At 55.4% G+C, this 12,846-nt stretch overlaps 1 protein-coding gene across 18 annotated transcripts in view; it reads left to right on the top strand.

Moving 5' to 3' along the window:
* The window catches only part of PCBP3 (poly(rC) binding protein 3), a 245,679-nt gene that overhangs the window by 107,698 nt on the left and 125,135 nt on the right, over positions 1-12,846 (top strand). For 3 of the 18 annotated variants that reach the window (XM_072738941.1, XM_072738923.1, XM_072738924.1), the window contains exon 3: positions 12,665-12,749. The exons of 14 other annotated variants lie outside the window; for them this stretch is intronic. The gene's annotated coding sequence lies outside the window, so the exon portion shown is untranslated. Of the gene's footprint in view, positions 1-11,402; positions 11,656-12,664; positions 12,750-12,846 lie in introns of those variants that run through there. One more of the 18 variants, XM_072738942.1, reaches the window with a different exon arrangement.

Raw genomic sequence — 12,846 nt, 5'->3', positions numbered from 1 at the left:
TCAGTGCATCCTCAGGCCAACGCAGGCTTTTGGCTGCTTGAAAGGAGGTAGTGATGCGATCAGAATTTTTTGTTGCAGAAAAATTATGTTTCTGAAATGAAGTTGGTGGAAACAACAACTAAAAAGAGGAGGACAGGGCAGCCCGGGTGGCTCAGCGGTTTAGCACCACCTCCCACCCAGGGCCTGATCCTGGAGACCCGGGATCGAGTCCCACATTGGGCTCCCTGCATGGAGCCTGCTTCTCCCTCCTCCTGTGTCTCTGCCTCTCTCTGTGTCTCTCATGAATAAATAAATAAAATCTTTTAAAAAAATAAAAAATAAAAAGAGGGAGGACAAGACAAATAAATAGGACGATGCTGAGGTGATGCCAAGCAAGCAACTGCACTGAAGAGCTGTGGCCACAGTGTCCCAGCCAGAGGACAGACCGGGGCTGTCACCCTGCAGCCTCTGACGATGCACCGGGCTCAAGGAAAGTTTTTTATTTCTTTTTTTTTTCATGGAAAGTTTTCTGATGCCACTCCTTGGTGGTCTGCTGTCCAGAGCCGTCGGGGCTCCTGCCTCCAGGCTGCTCCCTGGTGGGCTGGGGGTGCTCCTTGCTGCCAACTGAGGCACAGCTTCAGCCTTGCATCGTGGGGACTTCATGGGGACCACTGACCTTCTCCAAAGTAACCAGGAACGACCCCAACAGAGTCAGAGAAAAAGTAGAAGTAAATAATTCATACCGAATAAGGGCCGTCACCGGTGGGGAGGAAACTCCGATGATGTCCGCCGTGTCCGCGCTTGAGGGAGACTGCCCGGGAGTAGCTAAGAGCGGCGGTGAGCGGTGTTGGGTGCAGGTTATTACGCCTTTCACACCTGGGAACGCCCCGGCGCCGTTCCCCGGATCTACCCCCACCTCGTGCGGCATCGCCTGTGGCCTCGCAGCTGGGCTGGAGGGGACCACACGGCGAGAGCCACTGAATCGCTGTGCGGCCAGACCCGGAGCCACCGACAGGCTTGAGCTGGCCTGTGCTCATCACGGTGCGACTCTTCTCCTTCTCAGAAACCAGGGACAGGGACCGGATACCCCTCCCCACACCTCGGACCCGTCTGTTGAAGCCCTGCCCTGCTGAGTGGCTGTGTCTGGCCGTGGGACCTGCATAGAGATAGTTACGGTTGTGTGGGGTCCTGAGGGTGTGGCCTGGTAAGAACGGGGGACACCACTGCTCTCTCGTCCCGCGCGTGAGGGCCCAGGCGGGAGGCGGCGTCTGCAGGCCCGGACCAGGGCCCCGCACCGACTGTGGTCACTCTGGCCTCAGGCTTCCAGGCTCCAGAATGGGGAGAAATCAGGACCTGCCCACTGAGCCGCCCGCCCGTGCTGCTTTGGGGTGGCCGCCTGGGCAGGCCGAGGTTTGGCCTGTCTGCATCCAGGCCCAGCAGGTGCCAACCCGTGTCCCAGTCACGTGTTGGCCACTGAACGGGCCGGAGGGGAGGCTGGCTTCTTGTCGACCTGGACGGGGCGTGTTGCCAGGCCTTGTGCCACTTGGAGGCTTCTTGCCCTTTGGGCCTCCCCCCCAACCCGTGGATCACTAACAGCTGCTTCTTTGTTGTTTTAAACCCAAGGGGAAGGACAACACATAATTCACGAGAACAACTAAAACGCAACGTCCCCGCGTGTCCGGCGCCGCGGCCCTCCCTCCTCCCTGCCGCCCATCGTCCCCGTCCCGCCATCCCGACGCGCGCTCGCCCGGACCTAACGCTCCCTTTGGATCCTGGCAGCAGCTCCGAGGGGGCCGCTTCCCCTTTTCTTTATCGAGGTGTGATTCACGCCGCCCGAGAGAAGCCAAAAAACGCACAGCCCGGGGGTGCCGAGCGCGTTCCCGGGGCTGCGTGGCCGCCGCGTCTGGCGTCTCTCGCTCAGCACGTTTCTGGGTTTGGCCCAGCGCGGCCGCCGCAGAACCCCGTCCCTGGCCGTGGCGGGACGCTCTGCGGTGAGGGCGCCGTGCGGATCGCGCCTTCCTCCCGTGGTGGACGCGACGGCTTCTGTCCCCGCGGCCTGTCGGCGCCAACAGCGCAGCCAAGCTCCCTTTGGCCTGTCCTTTGGCTCCGCTGCTCTGGGCCGACCCGAGGAGCGAACTGGGTCACGCGTGTTACCCGCCGAGGACTGGCTCCTGCGCTGCCCCACGGTGCCTTCCGGGGGCTGCTCTTTTATCCACGTTTTAATAAACGAAGGGCCTGAGGCGGGGGGAGGTGGAGGGATATGCTGGGGTGACAGCGGGGTCTGCGCGGGTCCCCGTGAGGGGCGTTCGCCGGGTGTCCGCGCCGCCCCAGCCAGGCCCCGGCGGGCGGAGCCGCGCAGAGGCGCGGGGACGGGGCCAGGGAGGGGTAAGTGTGCTGGGCCTGCTCCGGAGCTGCAGCGTGAGCAGCGGCTTAGCCCGGGGTCTTGGGGTGGCCTCTGGCAGTCTTGCTTTTAGCCTCTGCTGCCCCCCACACTGCCCGACCACGCCTGGACGTGCCAGCTTGCCGCCCGGGCTGCTCTCTGACAGTCGCCCCGGGAGCACCGTCTCGGCTCTCCAGGGAGACCCCAGGGCCGTGGGGACCCCCTGCGTGGGGCCTGCCCTGGCCCTGGTGGGGGCGGTTCCAGCAGCCTCCCCGGCTCCCGGCAGGCCCCCCCCCTGCTGTCTCCCCAGCACCGACTCTTCAAGGCGAGATCTCTGCCCCCCGAGGGGCTCACTCGTGGGATATCGGTCCTGACGTGGCTTTGCAGTCCCGGTAACTCGCTGCAGGCGCTCCAGCCGCGCGGTGAAAATCATTAGCGGGTTTCTTGTTACTTAGCACCAGACTGTGGGATGCAGTCGTGGTTTCTTAGGGTTGCAAAGCAGATGCATTCGCAGGGAGATTTATTCAAATTCCCAGTATATTATTATCACATTCCTGTGTGATAGTTTTCTGGCAATTCAACTTGATTTAGTGAAATGTATCTGTATGACTTTTTCTCGGGGGGACGTTGTGGAGATTTAAATTTGTTTAGCAAAAGAAACGTCGAAGACTGCTCGAAAGCGGTTTGCCGTACCCCGCGGGAGAAGCTGGGGGTTCCTCCTCCTGCAGGCTGGCCGACGGGGCCGGGCGCCCACGCGTGCTCCTCTCGTGCCGCGCCTGCAGGCCCGCAGCTGCTCCACTGACCCGCCCGAGGTCCGGGTGAGCACGGCTCCGAAAGAGGCCGCGGGGGCTGTTCCCGAAGTTCAGGGTGGGTGTTCCCAGCAGCCGCGCTCCCCGCGTGGGAGATGTGAGCTGGGCCCAGCCGCCTTCCCGCCCTCCTCGCTGTCACCCTCGCCCACCGGGCGCCAGCTGTGGCCTCCTGGGACCACAGGTGCCGCTGGCACCTTTCCCCCCGTGCTCCCACGTTTATTCTGGGATTTGAGGCTGGTGGAAGCGTGTCCCTGCCGCTGAGAGTGATGCAGAGCCCACACCTAGTGGGCGGGTGACAGCGCGGGCCGCGGTCAGAGGGGGCCGTGGGCTCTGACCGCCCGCCAGGGCATCCGGACGTCCCCGTGAGCAGGGCGGGCGGCCAGGCCCGGGAAGCCTCTGTCTTGACTCGTCCCCACCTCCCGGGGCAGCTGGAGTGTTCCCCCACGTGGCGGTTCGGTAACTTCTTAGAAGGCGAGGGGCGCCGGCCCCCTGGCTCCCTCCACCCCGCACGCGGTTCCCCCGCGGTGTCTTGCGGTTTCTCGGGGCTGCGTCCGAGGCTCTGGTAGTCTGCTCCCCTCTCTGTTCTGGCCCGCTGGCCCCGTGCCCCCCGGCCGCTCCCGCGAGCGACCGTCGTCTTCTCCGTCTGAGAGCACCCGTCAGGCGACTGATGAGGCCTTTTGTGTGCATTTCTGAACATATGCTCTTCCCTCCTGGCGCGTTTTCGTGTTTTCCTCCTGTGGCAGGATATCGTCCTGGCTTTTGTGTTGCTTCCTCTCTGTTCGCTTCTGCCCGAAGAGGTCAGCTGTGTCTTTCCTGGGCTCCAAGGCGTGTGCACGAATTCTGTGAGGCCCCCGCGCCCCTCCGCTCCATCCTCTCTTAGGCCCTGGGACTGGCAGCTGGTGGCAGTTCGGTTGGGCTGGGCCTCACGTCTCTGTGGGAACCAGCATCCCGTCGGGTGCAGAGAGGAGGCTCTGGGGCCTCTGGCTCCCCTTCTCCGCCCGCCGGCCGTGTGCTGCATCCGGGTCCCCCTGTCCCACTTCCACCCTGGAAGGACCTCGGAGGGGCCTCATGACACCCAGCCATCCGACTGTCTACGAGAGCTTTTGCAGAAGGGCCTTGTGCTTGAGGCCATGAGCAGTTTGTTCTCCGCATTTCTTTGCTCTACTTGCTGGAAATTTGGGAGACAGAAAGGAAAGTGGATGTGTTTGTGCCAGCACCCGGCCCTTACTGGTCCTCCTGTCTGCTTGAAATGCTTGTTCCTCCTCCTGGCCCAGCCAGGGATCTGCACCGCTGCCGGGGCCCGAAGGGCACCTTCCTCCTAGCACAGCTGCTCCTGTTGCCGTGAACCGGGCTTTGGATTTTGTACCATCAGGCTTTTCCCATCCTCTTGTCCAGTAGATGATGTATCTCGAGGCGAAGACAGTGGGCTCGTATCCCGCACAGGGCTCCACAGGAGACGTGGTTGGTGAATTCACTCAACTTCTATTTGGAGCACATGGTGGGTGTTCAGTAACGACGCAGAGGTTCTGGTTAACGTGAAGCTTAATTAGCAGCGTGGAGGGCGGCTGGAAGTCAGCGGCAGCTTTGAGCACTTGGAGAGCAGCATATTGCCCCGAACGAAGGGAGCCAGTGCCACCACCGGGAGAGGGCGGCCGTCCTGCCCACCACAGCCACAGCGGGTGCAGCGCCTTGGAGCCGAGTGGCAAGGAGAGGGAGAGGCCAGCACCTTAGTCATGTGGAAGGTTGTGGTCAGTCCACGAGGCTCCAGCCCCGCAGAGTGTGGGCAGGGGGCGGGAAGGGGACTGTGTGCAGCACAACTGCAGCTGTGGTAGGAACAGAGTGGGCTCAGGATAGAAGATGCTGGAAAGGCTTTGGAGGTGAGTCAGGAAGGGCGCAAGGCCGTGTGCTGCCAGCTGAGGTGGACGGGCTGTGTGCATGGCCCAGGGTCAGAAGTGATAGAGGGGCCGTCAGGCGTGGGGTGAACCCAGGTCCCCGTTCATTTCTTGGGTCATGTGACCATGTGAAATATTTTAGGTGACAAATGCAGTTAAATTCACTATGTCCATTTCCTCTGATAAACTATATTTGGATTTGGTTTTACATTTGAGGAAAAAACAGGACGGTCGTCTAGTAGGAGAGAGAGGTCATTATGTTTGATATATCAAATGGGCATAATTACCAAATAGCAGAGACTGGGCTTATTTGCCCCGGAAGGTCCCTTCCCTCCCGTTCACTTGGCTTCCTGATAGGTTTGAACTCTTTAGACTAAGGAGAGGGTTTTCCTCTCAACATTACCATTAGTTTCCAAGTATTAGCTAAAGTAAGGCAGGTCCAGACCCCAGATACTGGAGCAATCAAGCCTTCCCCCTATGCCAAAATGACCGGATTCTTATATTTTCTTTGGAAAGTCTAACTTTTAAAAAACATATATATATATATATATTTTTAAAAATTATTCATGAGAGACACAGAGAGAGGCAGAGACATAGGCACAGGGAGAAGGAGGCTCCCTGCAGGGAGCCTGATGCAAGACCCGATCCCAGGACACCAGGGTCACGCTCTGAGCCAAAGGCAGATGCTCAACTGCTGAGCCCCCCAGGCGCCCCTGGGAAGCCTAACTTTCATGGAGGAGATCATATTTCCCCTCATATCCCTTTAGGATACACAGTCTTCCCGGTGAGTTTCTGCTTCTGACCCAGGAGAGGAAGGTAGTGGTGGTCGTTCACCCCAGACGCGCCTCTTGGACCTGCTGTGGTCCCTCACAGAGGTAGAGGTGTGGCTCACGGAGTTTCCAGGTGCTTCCCCTGCCCCCACACTCCTTGTCCAGGATCAGGTGTTTGAGGGCCAGAGCACGGGGCAGAACGCGGGTCAAGAGGGTTTAGATATGTGCAGGAGCACAAGTGTTTATTGTGGTAGAGCCTGTTGTGGGCCGTAAAATAAATGTAAAGGATTTTAGGTCCCATCAAGGCTGCTCTCTGTCCACGATGGAGTTAAATTAGAAATCACTAAGAGAGCTGGAAGATCCTCAAGTACCTGCAGACTGAATGACGTACTTTCAAATAACCCGTGGCCCAAGAAGAAAGTGAAACAGAAATGAGAACTATTTTGAAATGAATGAAAATGAAAGCGCAATATATCAAGTAACTGGGAAGCAGCTAGAGAATCACCTTAAGGGAAACTTGCAGCATTGAATACTTTATTAGCAAGGAGAGAGCTCTCGAATTAGTGATTTTAGTTTTCACCTTAAGGAGCCAGAAAAAGAAGATCATATTAAAGTAAACAGAATAAGGGCAGTAGTAGCAATCGGTGATTATAGACTAGAAACAGCAATCGAGGAAATGGGTGGAAGCAAATGGTGGTTATTTAAGAAAATCAATAAAAATTGGTAAACTTTTAACCAGATCAGATAGAGGAAAGAAATGGATCTACTATCACCAGCCCAATGCCAACACATTCATTAGCTTAAATGATATGTCTACACTCTTTGGAAGAAAAGAGTCAAAGCTAATTGAAGTAGAGCTTGATTGTCCCAATAAGTCTATATATATGTTTAAAAATTGAATTTGTATTGAAATCCTCCTTTTCTTGTCCAGGAAAAACTTCCAGACCCGAAAGCCTTTACTAGTGAGTTTTACCAGATATTTAAAGAATAAACGATCCCAATTCTATATAAACTCTTCCAGAAAGTTAAAAAGGAGGGAAGAGGGGATCCCTGGGTGGCTCAGCGGTTTAGCGCCGCCTTCAGCCCAGGGCGTGATCCTGGAGACCCGGGATCGAGTCCTGCATCGGGCTCCCTGCATGGAGCCTGCCTCTCCCTCTGCCTGTGTCTCTCTCTCTGTGTCTCTCATGAATAAATAAATAAAATCTTAAAAAAAAAAAAAAAAGGAGGGAACACTTCCTGACTCAGCTTATGAGCCAGACATGATGAGCCCAGTAACAAAAACAAACAATGACACTAGAAGAAAACGGTAGACGAATATGCTTCGTGAATATAAGCAAAAACTTAGCAAGGTTTTAGCAAATCGAATACAAAGTATAGAAAAAGTAATTGGGATTTATCCCAGGAGTGCAGAGTATCTTGTACGTTCTAAAAATCAATAGTATGATTCACCGTATGAGCAGACTGAAAACAAAACACAGATCATCTCAATGTGCGCGGTAAAAGCAGCGGACAAAGTCCCACACCTGACCAGATAAAGCCTTTCCGGGCCCCAGGACTAGAAGGGAGCCCCTCAGCTGAGAATCCTACAGCTAACACCGCAGTAATAATGGTAAAGAAGTGAACGTGTTCCCCTGCAACCAGGAAGACGCCAAGGAAACATACTCTCATATTTTCCAGGAGGTTCTGTTAGGTTCAATAAAATTAGAGGCATTGAAACTGCAAAGGAAGAAGTAAGACTGTCTTACTGTCTTCTCCATCAGCATGTTTGCCTGTGAAGAACGCCCCCCTGGAATCCACATAAGGAAGCTAGGACAGGTGTGTTTAGCAAGGTTATGGGATGCAAAGCTGCAAAGCTGCACCTGGTGGCTCAGCGGTTTGTGCCGCCTTCAGCCCGGGGCGTGATCCTGGAGACCCGGGATCGAGTCCCACGTCGGGCTCCCTGCATGGAACCTGCTTCTCCCTCTGCCTGTGTCTCTGCCTCTCTCTCTCTTTCTCTCTCTTTCTCTCAATAAATAAATAAAATCTTAAAAAAAAGCTACAAATATCTATTGTATTTCTCTATACTAGCAACAAATAATTAGAAATTGAAAAAAAATATTCTCAGTTGCAAAACATTGCTGAGAGGAAGTATTGAAGACACAGATAAGTGGAGAATAAACCTGTTTACGGTTCAAAGGCTCAATACGGTTAAGATGTTAATTCTCATCGGGTTTATCCATAGGTTCAGTGGACTCTCAGAAGTCTAGCAGGGGTTTTGGTAGAAATTTGACAACTGGCACTATTGATTTCGGGACTTCTTGCAAGCCATAGTAATCGAGACAGTGTGATGTTGGCGTTTAGACAGCAAGTAGAAGAATGGATCGGAATAGACAGTCCGGAAATAGACTTACACATACATAGTCAGATAATTTTCAACAACAGGGCCAAGGCAATTTAGTGGGGAAAGGGATACTTTTGTCAAAAATGGTGCTGGAATAATTGTACATTCAGATGCGAAAAAGAAAAAAAGATCAACTTTGATCCATATCTACCATCATATATAAAATTAAAGGAAGTCAGAAATCCAAAACTCAAAATTACTAAACATCAAGAAGAAAGCATGAAATATTCTTTGGTGACCTTGCATTAGGCGGAAGTTTTCTTAATTATGTCAAAAGAAGCATTACCCACAGATGATGAAACTTCTAAATTGGGATCCCTGGGTGGCGCAGCGGTTTGGCGCCTGCCTTTGGCCCAGGGCGCGATCCTGGAGACCCGGGATCGAATCCCACATCAGGCTCCCGGTGCATGGAGCCTGCTTCTCCCTCTGCCTGTGTCTCTGCCTCTCTCTCTCTGTGACTATCATAAATAAATAAAAATTAAAAAAAAAAATTTATAAAAAAAAAATTCAAAAGCTCTAAAAAAAAAAAAAAGAAACTTCTAAATTGTATTTCATTAAATGTAAAATCTTCAAAATTATCTGCTCTCCGAAAGACATTGTTAAGGGAATGGAAAGAAAAGCCACAGAGTGAGAGAAAACATTTGCAAATCTAGAGCAGCCAGAAGTATGAGGAACTCCTAAAGTGCGCTACTAAGGACACCAACAACGTAGTTAAAAATGACCAAGAGGGCAGCCCGGGTGGCTCAGCGGCTTGGTGCCGCCTGGAGACCCGGGATCGAGCCCCGCGTCGGGCCCCCTGCAGGGCGCCTGCCTCTCCCTCTGCCTGGGTCCCTGCCTCTTTCTCCCTGTGTCTATGAATAAATAAATAAAATCTTTGAAAAGAAGTGACCAGAGACTTGGATATGCACTTCAGCAAAGAAAACATGTGGGTGGCATGATGGGTCCTGCCTCCCACGAGAGGGGTCTCGTCGTGGTCTGACTCGCATCCCCGTCCTGGACGTCGGCGTGGCCCGTTGGCGCTCCTGATGGTGCTTTCTCCCGGGAGCCCCAGACCATATGGAGCGACCGTCGTCGTCCGCGGGATTTGGCCGAACGCCCGAGTGTCGTGAGAGAGGCCGGGGAGGTGGCGTCTCCGTCACGCTCTGTTCCCCCGTGGGGCCCGTGTCCTGAAAGATGCTCCTGCCGCGCCGTCATCGTGTCCTCGGGGCGTTCGGCTGCGCCGTCACCGTCCGTCAGGTCAGCGCGCCCCGAGCCTCTCAAGGTCCATAAATTGGTGAGGAAAGAGCCAGAGGCGAGGACGTGCCCCCGAGAACGGCTCCCTGCTCCGCCCCGGCCGACCCGGGGAGCGCACCCGCCTCGGCGCTCGCGTGGGCCCCTCGTCACGTGCAGGCACCCGGAGCCCACTCTCCTCTCGGCCCCTTTACGTCTCTGCGCTGTTGACCTGCCGTACTCCCCGCCCGTGACAGCTGCCGGTCACCTCTGGTTGCGGGGCAAGAGCTCAGAACTGCCATCGCCCTCGCAGGTCCGCGCTGGCCTGCACGGCACAGGCTTCGCGACCCCACGGTGGCCCGCGGCGGGTGCTGCCAGGCTGTGGCGTGTCGGGCGGTCCGGCGAGTGCGCCCCACGGGGTTTGCCGGGGTTTGCGAGTCTCTGATTACCGACGGGACCGAGCACCTCCTCATGTGTTTGCTGCTCATGTGGATCTCTCCTTTGTGAAGTGCTTTTCTCAATTTTTACCCATTTTTCTATTTCTGTCTGCGTCGTTTATAAAGGAGACCGAAGGCCTGGCCTCGTGTTCCCACAGCGGCTTCCCGGCCAGTGCAGCAAAGTATCCACAAGCCTAAGGATAGAAGGAGATTGTCGATGGTGCATTTTCACACATGCGAGGGCTTCGGGGGTGCGGAGACTTGCCGAAAGACCCTCGTGGTGACGGGGACAGGTGGGACGGCGGGTCAGAGGGTAGGAGGACAGAGCAAGCCTGGCAGCGGTCCCCGGACGCTCGGGGCACAGGGAAGGAAGGGGGCAGCTCCGGAGTATCGCAGACCTGGACGGGGTAGCCCGACGGAGGAGGCTGTCCGTGCGCATCATGCCCTCTCGGACCAGGTCGTCAGCATGTAGGGATTTAAGGACTTTGTTCGGGGACTGGCAGTAAAAGAACTAAAAATAGCCGGATAGCAGCTCTCACGGGGCAGTGGGGGAGGCCGCACACACGGCAGCTCCACGTCATCCCTGGTGAGTCACCAGCTCTGCCTGATGGACGAAGGCCGCGAGGGAGCCTTCCACGCACGGAGTTCGGGAAGCAGGAAACAGACCCCCCCCCCCCCGCCTCCGTGAAGACCTTCCCAGTCAGAGTCTTAAATAATTAAACCCAGGGAATATTTTTACCCCTCACTCCGCCGAAAATCGAATGTTTGAAAGTAAATCGCACGTGTACTGGCTAGAGGGGGGCTCCCACGGGTTGGACGGGCTGCCGGTCGCAGAGCCCTGCGTGGACAAGGTTTCGGTCACGTTGTCTGGAATAAAGAAATGTACAGGATTTCGCTTCTTGTGCTGAGGTGCCTCTAAACGTGCTGATTCAGAACAAATTCTAGGGGATCCCTGGGTGGCGCAGCGGTTTGGCGCCTGCCTTTGGCCCAGGGCGCGACCCTGGAGACCCGGGATCGAATCCCACGTCGGGCTCCCGGTGCATGGAGCCTGCTTCTCTGCCTCCCTCTCTCTCTGTGACTATCATAAATTTAAAAAAAATTAAAAAAAAAACAAAAAAACAAATTCTAGGATGTGCCGATGTAAAGAGTAATATGCCAGGTGCAGCAGAAGGCACGTGCACTGTCCTCCCACGCGCACACGGGGTTTCTGGTGGGCCCACCAGGAGCGCTAGTAGGGGCTGCGAGCCCAGAAGTAGCAGGAGTCTTCTTTTTCATTGCTTGTCTACATTTTTACTCTGTATTTAAGTATCTGTGGCTTTGAAGAGTTATGAGGACCGCCCATGACCAACAAGAGTCTTCGTCGTTAATATTGTTAATAAAAGCATCTACACGTGTGCTAAGCCTATTCCAAGCTCACGGTGTAGGGATGTGGCGAAGTTTGAGAGCCTGAGCCAGGAGGTGAAGTGACTCACCCCCACTTTGGAGAGCACAGCAGAGCCTCATTGCCGCTCCTCCATGGACGGGACACGGAATCACAGTCATTAAGATGCTGTAAATAGCGGCGCGTCCTAAATTCACCCACAGCTCTGAAGGAATCGTACCTCCTGCCTCCTCCACGAGAGCACGCGGGACCCAGAGGCCAGCAGCCCCCCTGGATGGGTCCCGGGAGAGCTGCTCTGGATCTCCCCAGGAAGATCCCCGGGCACATGACCGTGGCAAGTGCTTTCCCTCTCTGAGCCTGGCCCATCCCCTACCAAGACGATGGTAGCAGCTCCTGCTTCGTAGCCGGCAGATACGAGGTATAGCAGGGCGAAGGCGCAAGTGCTTGGAAATAACCAGGCGCTCGGGAAGCGTCGCTTTCTTAGCCTTTTACAGATTTTGCGTGTTTTTGTAAACCCAGTAATCTACTGTTGTAAACCTGATTTTGCATGTTCTTTCTGGAACGTAACTCATTAGTTATGATTAGGAAAATCACTAGCTCTTGGGATTTCATCGGGCTTTTCTGGAAGTGGTTCCCTGCCACCTGGATTCCACTGAGGAACCTCCAAGACCCAGGCTGCTTCCCGGGGGGTGGGGGGCATCGGCCTAGCTGGAGCCCCCGGGAGGCCTGCCGAGCGGGTAATGGCCACGCAGGAGCGGGCCTCCTCCTCAGTCACTCTGCTCCATTACGTGGATGGTGATGCTCGGCTGGGGCCCGCGGCGCACGGGGCTCCTTAGTGTCGCCCCACTTGAAGCGTGGGTGTGTGTGCACCATTCCGACAGCCTGCTGTGAGTCAAAAGCCACACCAGGGGATCCCTGGGTGGCGCAGCGGTTTGGCGCCTGCCTTTGGCCCAGGGCGCGATCCTGGAGACCCGGGATCGAATCCCACGTCCGGCTTCCGGTGCATGGAGCCTGCTTCTCCCTCTGCCTGTGTCTCTGCCTCTCTCTCTCTCAATCTCTCTGTGACTATCATAAATAAATAAAAATTAAAAAAAAAAAAAAAAAAGCCACACCAAACAGTCAAAGCTTTGAGATGTACCTCAGGGCACACTCACTGTAAGTAAAGGGTGAAGGTCTTTGAGTCAACCAGAGCAGAGGTGGGAAGGGTTGGGGGCACCCTTGGGGGAGGGGGGAGCATTCAGGGGTACATGGTGTCTCCTCTGAATCACTGATGGACACGCACCGAATTCCAAGTGTACAAGACGCCTGCAAACCCCACGTGTGAGGATGATAAGGATTTGGGGTCGAGCAGGATTTCGGGGGATGCCATAATGTTGGCCTTCCTGAGTTGTCTGATAACGTGACGCTTTTCCCTTGCTTTTTGGTAGATGATGGACAGTGTCCTCACCCTCGGGGAAGCAGGTGGGCTGGCAGGACAGGCGTCCACAGGCCGGGAGAAGGAGACGCTCCCAGGTACTCTCCCGTCTACCCCTGCTGGTGACCTGCCTGCCCGGCCCCGTCCTGTTCCAGACGATGACTCACCTGTGACCCCTGCCTCCCTGGCCCGCTT

This window comes from Vulpes vulpes, chromosome 15 (genome assembly GCF_048418805.1).
Source record: "Vulpes vulpes isolate BD-2025 chromosome 15, VulVul3, whole genome shotgun sequence".
NCBI classification, from domain to species: domain Eukaryota; kingdom Metazoa; phylum Chordata; class Mammalia; order Carnivora; family Canidae; genus Vulpes; species Vulpes vulpes.
This window is presented reverse-complemented; position numbering and strand designations above follow the sequence as displayed.